A 13,771-nucleotide genomic window follows, 5' to 3' on the forward strand; every position below is an offset into this window, starting at 1 on the left:
TTGCACTTACCTTTTCTTTTCTCTACTCATCATCATCCTGATGTTACATACATTCATGATAGCCAGTGAGAAAAAGAATTTGCTTTCAGTCTATTAGAGCTCTGAATATAGCTAAGAGGTTCTCAACAGCCAAGCATTTCCTCTGAAAAGCTTAAGATCATCAGAACTACTGAGAGACCAATCCACCTCTTCAGGTAACCACTTCATTAAAACATTGCCTAACTGCTACACTATTTTTCTAGTGAGATGGTATTTTGGAATTTGCTAAGCACTTCCTTCTTCACGTCTAACAAACTTTATCACAGATTATGCTGAAGCTCAGAACACCCTATGGAAAGATTTCTCAAGTTAAGCAAACCACTACCCATCCCTTGATTTAGGGCCAATAACATTCTCACTTGGATCATGGAAGTCAAGCAAATACCAGACATGCATTCCCTGTTGGCCACTGTCATTCATTTTCCACCCAGCTTGACTCTAAGCAGACCTGACCTTGCACATCATAGCTACTGACTAGTCCACTTCAGTCTTTCATGTTACAACTGACCTACTTATGATAAACGAAAATTAAAATGGAATAAGTACTTGAAAGTAAGTCCTTTATATTTACTGTGAATATCTCACTATTGGCAGATGCAGAGCCAATTACATACTTAAATACTCTCACATATGAGAATGTTGATCTCTAATAAGAGTCTAAAAAGAATTACTGCATTATAACTACCTACAAACAAACAAAATCAATTTCTAGTTGTGAGCCATACAGAGGAAGGAAAAAATAAAATCCACATTTCCTAGCAGAGAATCTATAACATGGTATATGATGACTTCTCTGTATTTTTTTTTATTTTTATTTTTAATTTCACAAGGAAAAACACCTTTATCAGATGCATTTAGAGTCAATATCCCATGGTCAAATTAATGAGAAAATTCAAAAATAACTATTCCAAGCTACCATAAAAATAAAATTCAGAAGATATTATCTGTATTTATAGTTTTTGACACTCAGCATGTTATGGATAAGGCTTGTGAGCTGGTAAAATAGCAACTGCAAACTTCTGGTTACAAGCCTAATTCAGAAGCCAAATTCCTCACTACCGAGACAAGTTTTCATCAAGTAAGAAATGGCCAGCTAGTAAAAAAAAAATATTGATGAAAAAGGAAGAGCAAGAAGAAGACATTTTTTCTTGTCCTCTGTTCTTTAGTGTTTTTCTTTTTAACTTCTAATTTGTAGTTTACACAATTATCTGATTACAATCTCATTACTGAAAGTTCGGCTTTCAGAAAATTTAGAACAAAATCTACAAGTACTTGGACCTGGGCAAAGCTTTAGATGTGGAAGTGAGATATATGTTTTTTTTTTTAATTTTTATTTTTTTCCAAAAGAAAACCACCTTTGTCAGAATATCATTCCATTTTATTTGTTTTCTTTTTAAAATGCAATCCTTACATGGATTTTTGACAACTCTTTCAAAATTACAAACAATTTCCAGGGAAGTACACAACCTTGTCAGGTTACTGTATAAGGATCTGCAACTATGCTGATCAAAACATATAAAATAGAATCTTTCACGTTTTTTCTCCCTCTCTGTATTAACATCTCATCTTCTCTGCATGTACTAGCAATCTTTTTTTTTTCTCAAAGATTTTCTGATAGTCTGAGCAATTTCACTCAGCTATTCTTTGCCCTTAAAATCTGACTTTTATGATCCAGACATGAAGAAAGCTTATGCGTTCAAAAGCTTGTTCAATTTGTCTTCCCAGTGATAATATCTACTCATTAAACAATGTAACCTTAACACTGACTTACAGTTTATACATTACATAAACATAAAAGTGATATATTAACTTCGAGGACAATATGATTTCTGGTTTAAAAAAAAAATATTTTTTTCCGTTATATAACACTTATTTTTGAAACTAAATCTCCACAATATATTGGTATTACAAGCACTAGAAAACAAAGCACTTGTGGGTATTCTTCTCAATTAGTTCCAAAGCCATCAGTGGACAGCTTTGGATCAGTGATATGTCTCTGAAAAGGACTCTGATTTCTATCTCAATTCTTGAAGTGTAAGGCTGTCCAAGCATACAGCAAATTTTTACTTAGCATTTTGTGCTCTATAATAACTCCCACAATATGGATCCCGGAAATATTTTGTCTTACATTCCATGGTGTGAAACCCTTTTCTTCTGTGTTTACTGCTTAGCCTTTAAAAGTGGCTATTATACAGCTGTTCAGAGAAAAATGTGATTTTTCTGCTTACACCCACAAAATCCTTCTGTTGTTCACATCCACACACAAAAATTGCTGATGAAAGACTAAATTATTGGCAAAACTTGTTCACATCTAACAATAATGCTGCAAATATGAATTTTTAAGAGATCTCAAAATAATTATTAATGAACTTCCATATAATAGTAAGTTGTTGAACCAAGAACCTGAATTTTCAGTAATTATGCCAAATAAAAAAATCCAGAAGTTACTATAAAATATGATCAGAAAAAGAAGACCACTGTGTAAGCATCAGTAAAATCTTTTGTTTTGTGGAATTTCTGAGCTACCTGGGTCAAAAATAAACAATATACAGTTTATACTTATTTTATCAATATGTATAATTCACTGAAACACAAGATGGAAGGAAATGAATGGCAGTATCACATTTACAGAATCATTTTTTTTCTGCAAGAAATCCATTCCTATGAAGTAGCTAAAAGTGAGAGGCAAGTCTGCTGGGATAATGAGAAGCCCAAGTTTAGTCTGTAAATAGTAAAAAAACCCAAGTTCCCTGGCTAATCTGCCTGATAAATGGAGAAAGCAAGATACCTGAGAAAACTCAAGGTATAGAAGTTTGACAACTAGCATATTACTGACCTTCCTTAAACAAACAAATTTGAAGCAATCTCGTAATCTATAAACAAACATGAGTTTTAGAAGATAGCATTTAACATATAGAAACAGTGTATTTTTCATCTTATTAATATCCACATAATACTATATATTTTTGATACAATTATACAAAAACTGGATTTGATCTCCCAAAAACACTATATCAGACTTCTTATAAATTCATTTAATTCCTTTATCTAAAACATTAAAATTAAGTATATAAGAAGAAACTGCAATTTCTGGTTTGATAAGGAGAAAAAGGAACTTTTATAAGCATAGTAAAGATTTTATATGGATTCTCTGGTAAAATAATTGTTTCCTTTAAAATTTCTTTTCCATTCCTTACCACCTTCAGTTGAAAACTTCTAACTATTTCATCTCCATTTCCTACCTTGGTAGAAAGAGAAAAGCAGAAATATTCTTGAATATTCTGTTTTGAAGTTCCTTCTGATTTTAGGAAAAAAAGCTTTCCTTCCACTTTAGTTCAAAGTTATTTTTTTTTCTTCAAACATTCTCAACCTGTAATCAAGATGAAGCTTGTGCATTTCAGTTTGTGGTTTCTTCCCTTTAGTATATTTGTCTCTTTACCCATAATGGGAAGACTGTAGTCTTCTCCATAGAACATCTAATGCTCGTTAATATATTCTAGACTTGATTAGACAGTGTTTTTAGTATGGTAACTTTACTTATGGTGCTTATAATTCAAAACTCAATCCCACTGTTGCATTTAGTCCTTAAAGGTTTACCAATAAAAAAACTCAGTCTGCTGAATTTCACCTTTCAGTATGTACTGCATAGGATCATAATACAAAGATTCTCTCCTGAAAAAACTTTAGCATAAATTATTAATCATGTTCTACCTATAAAAATGAGATATCTACAGTTTACATTCTCCAATACAATAACGTATGTATCTTGTATGGAGATCGGAGACGAGTGGTGTCCTCCAGGGCTCGGTGTTGGGACCGATATTCTTTAGTAACAGGCTTGGAACACCTCTCCTACAAGGACAGGCTGAGAGATGGGGCTCTTTAGCCTGAGGAGAGGAGACTATGAGGGGACCTGATAGCAGCTTTTAATTACTTAAAAGGGCTGGATACCTGGGCTGAGGACAATAGGAGTTCAACAAGACCAAGTGTCGGGTCCTGCACTTTGGCCAGGCAACACTGTAGGCTTGGGGTAGAGTGGCTGGAAGACTGCATGGAAGAAATGGACCAGGGTGTTGATCAATGCTAGGCTGAACACCAGCAGTGCACCCTTGTACTGAGTTCTAGTGAGGGACACAAAGAATAATGAATTCAGTTTTGGGGCCCACACTACAGGAAAGATATTGAGGCCCTGGAGTGTGTCCATAGAAGAGCAACAACGCTGGTGAAGAATCTGGAACACAAGTCTGATGAGGAGCAGCTGAGGGAACTAGGATTGTTTTGTCTAGAGAAGAGGAGCCCCAGAGGAGATCTCATTTCTCTCTCTTGCTTTATTGAAAGGAACTGTGGTGAGGTGAGGGTCAGCCTCCTCTCCTGCATAACTAGTGATAGGACAAGCGGGAATAACTTCAAGTTGGGCCAGGGGAGGTTGGATCTTAGAAAAAAAATTTTTTCCTAAAAAGTGGTCAGGCCATGGAATTTGTTGCCCAGGAAGGTGGCTGATTCACTGTCCCTAGAGGTGTTCAATAAACGTTTAGATGTGATAATAAAGGACATGGTTTAGTGAACAAATATTGGTGGTAGGTGGACTGTTGGACTAGATGATCTTGGAGGTGTTCTCCAACGTTGGTGATTCTATGATTCTACCTGCACATGCGCCTCAAAAGTGAAGTAATACAACTCTATCTCCACAGACTAATTTCTTGTTTGACTTTCTCCCTCAGTTTCCTCTCAGCTGAGACTGCCATCTAATCCATGTAGATTCTTTGCAAATTCTGGAGAGAGACACTCAAAATAAAATTTATCTACTTCGGCTCAGGTTTGATAAGTATGAAAGAGGAAAATGACTGAAACAGAAGTCATCTGATCACAAACATTTGGCAATATGGCAAAAGCAGTCTATTCGTAACGTATTATAAGCAATAAAAGCTAGAACTGGATATTATGATGATCTCTATAACATTATAGAAAATAATCAAATTTATGTCATTGTAGTGGATATACTCCACAGATATTATATTCAGGACAACTGCTGCATGGTAATGGTCATGTATTTGATAACCAAAATATTTTACTTTTGGTTTCCACACTAGAAGGTGACAACCTAATCTTACCAGTGTTAGTGAGAAGGACAACTAATAGTTAAAAAAAAAATAAATCATATTGTTCAATAAATAAATACAGGATCAATAAATGGGGGCGAAATAAGAGCAAGAAGGAGGAAGATATACATTTGTATAAAGACCTCCCCATTTAGTGAGAGTAAAAATAATCATTCTGCAATCTCAGCTATAAATGCAAGCTAGCAATTACATTTTATTTAAGAAATGTTTTGTTAGCTATGTCAGTGAACATGAGCTGTGCCATCCAGAAGCTAATCTAAAAAAAAAAAATCAATAGACTTGTAAAGAGTGTGGCTTCTATTCTTGAATCTACATATTTTTTTAAAAATTGTTCTGCCTGGATCTAGATTTTATAAGCATACATTTACACAAAAGAAAAGGCAGAATTTACCAGTATCAAAGAAGACAGTAGCATCCATACAGACGAATCAGGATGACCAAAAATACAGGTTTATGAGATACAGGTCTTACTTTTGTCACTTTAACACTGCATGTCATGCTGTAAGGATTACTGCTACAGTGTAGGAGTTCATCAGTATGTTATAGTAATAAAAGAAAAACTTGAGCAGCATAATTAATTATAAGCCACCAACATGATGTAGATGTGAAAAGGGCAATTACCAGATAGTTATATAATAGATGGGAAAGCATTACTATTACCATACAAGGCACTTGTAAGATTGTGTTTGTTATTATGATCAATTTGTCCTAGTATAACCAGATTTTATTCACATGTTCTGTATTGGAAGTAACAGGAACAAATACATATGAACACTGCAAATAGTATGCAAAATATGCTATCTTAGCAAAGCAAATAGCTGTAGACTATGCTCACAGGATTGCTTTCTTTTAACTAATGAGAAGCACTATGAATAGAAGATGAATGCACCCTGAGAATAGTGCTCAGTAAACACAACAGACAGAAGTAGAAGGTACTCAAGAATTTTCTGTGCGAAGCAAATAATGGACCACGGGATAATCTCAGTGGCTGACAGAAGTATTTCCACTACTTCAGAAAGAATGCTGTTCTATTTACTTTCTTTTTACTGCTCAAAGACTTGCTGAAACCTAGTTAAACACCCAATTGTTCCATTGTTTTCCTTACACGAATTATTAACATGTTATAAGAGTTCCATAAGCACAGTAAATTTGAAACTTCAGACTAAGAAAGCCCCTATCACTTTTATCTGCAATTGCGTAACATAAGCATTACATGATGTGGAAAGATAATTTGCGTTTACAGCAATCATGCAATATTTTTTTGTACTGTGTACACCTACTTTGAGGTGAAAGCCAGTGAATGACTGCTCAGAGGTCCATAGCTCCCTAGAGAGATTAAGTTGCACCCTCATCAAGGACCACTGAAATCCGCCACAGCTGCACTCAGGCACCAGCAAGGAGCAGAGGACAGATTCTGCCCCATCATTATAGAAGGTACTATTTTGAAGAAGAAACTTTCAGTTTTGTAGGTGCTTAATTAGACAACAATGTACAATTCCTTCTGAAAAGGAAAGCAAGGAAGATAACACTGTTCCAGAAGAAGAGAAGGCTAAGTGGATATGATTATTCCCCATTTTCAAGGCAGAAGTTGAAGGCAGGATAAGAAAGCATCTGGAATTCTGGTTACCCTTTGGAGGCAGACATATCGATCTTCACTGATTACTTTGTGCAATATGTAGTTCAGTTTAAACCATACTGAAGGAACCATCTCAACAAAACATACAATGTAGCATGTCAGCAAAAAACTTGTTTAAACATTTGGAAAAAATACTGAAATAATTTTTGCTATTGTTTTAATGAGATGAAAGATAACACTATCTGTAAAGAGTGAATTATGCAGTTAAATCAGGAAAGAAAGTCAACGGATTATATTATACATTCAGAAAGACAGTGACCAAGCAGTTGTTTTTATACCTGTTGGCACTAACGTTCTTCTTCTACACCAATTATTAACAAAAAGCTATCTGTTAAATTAACTTGAAATTCTTTAGGTTTAATGTAAATAACACAAAACCAGGAAAAAATTGAGAAAAGCAGGAACACTGGGATAAAGGGAAAAAAATGTCTGTGGCCAAAATTAAAAACAACTGTCTGAAGACTTATTTTGATTTAGTGATTAAGGCATACCATAAAATATCTGGAAATCTTCAAACAATATAATGCAGAATATATCCAATTTCATAATAAGTTTCAGACAAGTACATAGAAAAAAAGTCAATAGTTGTATAGCTTTAGAAATAGTGAAAACTTTTAAAATCTGTTATTATGCATTATTATTTGAATATTTAAAAACATATTCTGTGTATAAATGTAATAAAAATGTGAAAAATGAAGGGCTCAAAGGGAAATTAGAATAGCAATTTTTTTAAGTTAAGAGTTTTCAGTTAGACTGTTCCCGTTGCCTTTTGACTCTTGACATTTATCTCGATGTGGGAAAGTTAGCAAAAAAGTTATAATAGAATAAAATAGAATACTCTGTTCATTCTCCTAATTAGAAAAAGAAGAGATATTTCCTCAAATGCTTCAAGGTTAGTTCTACATTAGTATCTTACTTTGAAACAGTTGTGCAATTTCAAAGTTAATCCTAAACAGAAGTGGAACATTTTGTGTGCTGGAAATGTGCTTCTGTCTATAGTTGTGATTAATCTATTTTTTATTTAAGCCTTTTCCATTTTTCCTTTATTGTAAGCACAGTAAAGGGGTTACTGAAGTCTTTCTACAGGAGGAGAAAAGTTAGCCACTTGCTCACAAAATGCAGTGACACATTGTGATAGGGGGACTTCTGAGCACTGCCAGAAAAACACAACTATACCTATCATACATCTGTTCCAATTTTTTTTTTTTTAATGATTTTATTATACTACTAAATTTGGAAGAATTCTCCCCTCACTTTTTGCTAACATCCAGAGATATAACTACATTTTTTTAGATATCATTATTAGTAAGCATGGAAAGTTATACTGAACAGGAAGGGAGTCCTCTCAGTAAATTCATAGTCTATTCACTCATTTCTTATCGTGCAGTTAATCTTACTAATTTTACATGACATTTGCAAAATTCTCTTAATGAGAACAACTTATTTTTCAGTTTTCTTTCTTTTTAAGAATCGATACCTCTAAAAACTATAATCAGAATCCTAAATGTATGAGCGCCCAATGACTCAGCTAGTTGTCTCATAAGTTTAGTAAGAACTGAGAAGCTGTTATATGACACTAAATGAGAGGTTTTACATGTCTCCTACTCTAATAAAACAGGCTTGCTAGACAAAGAGCAGAAATCTGTAGACTGCACTCTGGAGATTCAGCTTATTAAAAGCAATCTAAGGGACAGTCTTAAGAGTAAAAATAATAGATAAAGGATATCTGGCTCTGTAGATATTAAATTAGGATTTCAAAAAGCTTTCAATAGAGTTATTTTCATGAGATTATTAAGTTAACTTAGTAGCCACAGGAGGCAAAATGAAGTCCTTTCATGAATTAAAACCTGGTTACAATAGAAGAAGCAAAAATGTAAATGGAGGAGTGTCCAGGGGATTAACGATGCTGCTTAGTATATTATCAAAGGCTACTACAATTTTAAAATAAAAGCATTACTTAGGATGATAGAAATAACGAAACATTGCAAATAGTTGAAATTGATGAAATGATTTATCAGTGTACATAGTAAAGATGGAATGCATGACCAAAAAAAAAGTAAAAATTGTAAATTATTTTTACAACTTACAACAGTTTCTGGTAATTGTATTTCTTGACGTGAAGGCCCTACCATGTTGGTAACTAAAAAACATCTTTTTTTTTTTTTTTTTAAATAGTCTTTTCTAATTATTAACCAGCTTGAATCTTTTGCAATCCTTAAACATCTCTGACTTCTGGAATACAGTTTTGAAAGAAGACCAAAAGGGATACACACAGCATCAGCCAAGGAAGGATGATAAAGATTTTTATGAAATCTAGTAAAGTAATCTTATCCTAGATCTTCAGGGGGAAAAATCATTAAGTTCATGCAGAAATGAGGTTTATCTGAAAGGAAAGTGAGAACATGAAAACAGTTATCTCCCTCTAGGTCCAGAGCTCCCTTTAGGAGTCCTGCTCTTTGCATGCTCTATCAGCAAAATGAATCCTATCTTGTACATTCTCCTCTCTGAGTATTCCAAGAGGAAGGTGTTAGCCAGAGAAGGTCAGGTCACCCTCTGGTAACATTCTGGTTCTATTAATGCCACATTTGCATTGGAAAGTCATATATAAGTTCTTGACTGGAACTGAATAAAGCACAGAATCATTGAAGTTGGAAGACATGTTTAAGGGTCACCTAGTCCAAGTCCCCAGTAGGGACACCTATAGATAGATCAGATTGCTCAGAGCGCTGTCCAGACTGATAGTGAATGTCTCCAAGGACAGGACACACTCAGCAAGTTCTGACGCCTCACTACTTTTATCATAAAAGATATTTTTCTTATACCCACTCTAAATCTCCCCTCTTTCAGGTTAAAGCCATTTCCCCCTGTCTAATCACAACAGTCCCTATTAAAGACCATATCCCCTTCTTCCTTAAAGCACCCCTTTAAATACTGTCAGGCTGCTATTAGGTCTTCTTGGAGCATTCTCCAGCCTGAACACCACAAGCTTTACCAGCCTGTCCTTTTAAGGAAGGTGTTCCCTCCCTTGGATCATTTTTGTAGCCCTCTTCTGGATGTGCTCCAACACATCCAAGTCTTTCCTTTATGAGGACTCCACAACAGGATGCAGAACTCCATGTAAGGCCTTACCAGCACAGAGTAGAAGAGCAGGATCATCTCCCTTGATCTGCTGGCCATACTTCTTTTGATGCAGCCCAGGAACCGGTTGGCTTTCTGGACTGTGAGGGCACACTGCTGCCCATGTCCAGCTTCCCATCCACCAGTACCACACAGGTCTTTTTTAGCAGGGCTGTTCTCAATCCTTTTGTCATGAGGTTAACCTGGGCCCACTGCTCCAGCCTGCCTAGATCCCTCTGGATGGCAACCTATCCCTTGGGTGTGTTAACTACACCCCACAGCTTGGCGTCATCAGCAAGCTTGCTAAGGGTGTACTTGATCCTACTGTCACTGTCCCTGATAAAGGTATTAAAGAGTATTGGCCCCAGCATCTATCCCTTGGGGACACCACTCAAAACCAATCCCCATCTAGACATTGAGCCACTGACCACCACTCTCCAGACTTGATCTTGCAGCCAGTTCTTCATCCACTGAACAGTTCATTTCAACTAAGTTAAAGAGGCTGTTCAGTTTTCATGCTGCAAATTTTCATCAGTATATGACATGCTATTAAAATACAAGTAAAAAGGCATCATAGTAATATTTAATACTAGTTAGAATGCTATATATAGTGAAATGTATTTAAATATTTTTTCGTAAGAGTGATAAATTTACTCCAGTAACTTGAATATCTTATGATCCCTGTATCTCTACAATATCTGGAATACTTCACTCACCTGCAATAGATTACAGGCTTTATAAAACCTAATTTTCAGTAATGTGAAGAAAAGATTAGGTAAAAAATATCCGATCAGTGCTGTGGCTGCGCTGTAGACACAAGAACTACATTCAGTTCAATGCTGTTTAACAACATCTCTTAAGGATGGAAACTTCAGTTAAACCCTAGACAATGTTCAAGATCAAAGACTAACAAAGACCAAGGGTTTTTCAGAGAGTGTAGAAGGTTCTCTGGTATATGCTGACAAAGTAATTGCATTGCTGATTGTTTTATGCTGAGAACTCCTGAAAACCAACCTCCAAATTTCCAAGATATTTTGCAGTACATGCCTTTGGGAATCTGTTCCATTGGCCCAAAGGGTTCAGCTTTCCATGTATAATGATGACCATCCTCCTCATGAAAGAGCAACGTCTGAACATATCCAGATAAACATCCAGTGTCCAGAAAGAAAGATAAAATGTACTGATAAAGTTACCATGAAAGCTGTATACCTAGACCAGAAACTGCTGCACCTTACAAGCAAAGAAGTTCACTGATTAGAACTTCCTGAAACAAGTTGGAGTAAGCAGGGTCATAGTCTATGAATCTTTACTAACTTCAAGAAGAATACTAAGAAAGGAAAACTGAAGTATTCTCATTGTCTGTGTGTCTAAGAAGGAGCACAGGCCAGGAGAAGCATTGGAACACAGGACTGTCTAAGAAGAGGAAAACCACCAGAAATCCTTTGTTCCATGGACTCCAAGAGTCCTGGAAGATAACTCTGAATCTATTTCATGCTTTTCAGTCATGGTCTGGTGGAATGAGACAATGAATGACACTGGAAGGTCTTCAGAGATAAACTGTAGATAGGCGAGTCAAATACTAAATGAAGAAATTTTAGACATTGATAAAGCTTTAGAAATGGAAAGGAATACTGCACCATCTGCTGGCTGATACCAAACAACGTGATGGTGTTGTCCTCTTTCAATAGTGAAAGAGTTGAACAAAATAGGCAGAAGATTGTAAATATCAAGGCTTTATTTGGGAACAAACAGATCAGGCTGCCATAGAGAAGTTTAAAGACACTTGTGAAAATCAATATAATTCCAGTTAAGTCATAACTCAATACAAGTGCATGCTCTTCAGAATTTATAATCTACAGTGTGATCAAAATGTTTCCATGGTCTAGATCAACGCATATAAACAGAACAAGGCAGGAGTAATTCTCTGACCCTGACAAAACTATGCCAGGACTGTGGTCACGGAACAGTGTCCATACTCAAGCCCTGTGACTTGACCAGAATAAATGTGGAGGTTCTCATGAATTACACAAACTGAGGTGAAGTGAAAAACACAAATTCATTTTAAAAAGCAGAAGTTTTCTTGTGAGGCTTTTAAATATTATAATAAATCAAAAATATGTGAACAAAATGTTTGTTGCAGGTATATCACTCAGGAATATTGAGTTGATTGGACCATATTAGTGTCATGAAGTTAAAAATAAATTTTGCTTCAGAAGGAGATTATAATCACTTGTGGCATATGACATGAATGTCTGTGAAACGAGTCACTGAACACAACTCTATTCTTCAACTCTGTTGATGGTGTCACCAAAGATAGCACTTCACAATTGGGAAGAAGTCTTCAGATGACTTTTAGTCATTATATCTTCATGACCTCTATTGTTGTTTTTTTTTTTTTTTTTTTTTTTTTTTTGAGATCATATGTTGATTTAAAATTCAAAATAAAAATACAGAAATTATTTGTTTGCTTCTTTGTGACACAGAATTTTTTTTTTTTTAATAAATACCAGAGATAACTTATCTAGCTATTCTCATTAGGATTAACTGTGCAAAATGATACGCAAGCCCACACATTTAACACATCCCTTTTTCTTCTTACAGCAGTGCACAAAAGAGGAAGGCAAGTAAATAATTATATATAAAATATTCCATTGAAATGCATATATTTAGAAGATAGGTATATACATATTGCATTTTTTTGCAGCAGTAGCCAATATAAAAACATACAGATATTGATAGATGATAAATTGAAGCTAATATTGTAATGTTCTAATATATCATAATGGTATTTTGAATTTTGATAGAACCATTTAAAAATTTGTCCTAATCAAATGCTTGGCAAAAGCCATTAAGACAACAGTTAAATCTCAAAGATTAAACATGTATTCTTGCATTCTAAGCTCAAAATTAGACTTCTGCCCACGGAAAATGGGGATCTTCTTCATTAAGTTTCTTTAGTATGCTACTATTGCTTCAGAGCAATACTTCATATATGAATCATGCACAATACTGACTAAAGAAGCTTTTATGAGGGTAGATGAAGCTATTGGAAAGGAAAAACTAACATGGAGGTTCAGATAAATACCATCAGTAGACTATTGCAATGATTGATCTGTCTAATTTGTTATTTTCTTTGAAAGCAATAAAGTACATGAGCCGAAGACAAATTTTTGGGAAGTAAACTAAAGAAAAATAACTAATACTAAAATCGCTGCTAGTCCTATACTTTATTATCTCAGGAATATTATACGATACAAAATATTGTATCATACAGCACTGTAAGTCAGCTCACTTCTTTGTCTTTTTTATGCAATTTATCAATGAAATATGAAGTATGTCTTCCAGCCTCTTGCAAACAGAATTTGAAACAAACAGATTTTTTACAACTTTGTTTTCACAAGGTAAAATGAGGTCAGGTCATTGAATTTTTAAACTGTTCTTGAAACAAATATACCAAGGTGGTCAACACGTCAGGTCTCTAACTGTAAATTATACTATTGATACACATTCTATATATGCATCTTCATACATTTTCCTAGTATAGTTTTTCAAAGATGTTGTCAAGAGGTTAGTATAGTCTAGATTAATTAATTAGGAATGTTCTTCTACCTTAACACTGACCAGATGAATAAATGGTAAGAAATTTAACAAGAAAGTTGAGAAATCACACACCTGTGAGCTATTCTTCTGTTCACTTTGTTAGCCACAGCTATGTTTGTTCAGTTCAGTAGCATAGGCAAACAGGCAATATTAGTAAGTCAGATGAAAAAATTAAGTGGACTAAAACCCATGTCAAGTATAGAAGTCAGAACATAAGGTAAAAATAAAATACCCACATGGTTCCCAGATCCTATGAATT

General features: G+C 34.8%; 1 protein-coding gene across 4 annotated transcripts in view; it reads right to left on the minus strand.

Annotated features, from left to right (window-relative positions):
- PACRG (parkin coregulated) overlaps positions 1-13,771 on the minus strand; it is a 193,153-nt gene that overhangs the window by 94,214 nt on the left and 85,168 nt on the right. The window lies entirely within an intron of this gene.

Source organism: Meleagris gallopavo, chromosome 2, assembly GCF_905368555.1.
Source record: "Meleagris gallopavo chromosome 2, MGAL_WU_HG_1.1, whole genome shotgun sequence".
Classification (NCBI taxonomy): Eukaryota; Metazoa; Chordata; class Aves; order Galliformes; family Phasianidae; genus Meleagris; species Meleagris gallopavo.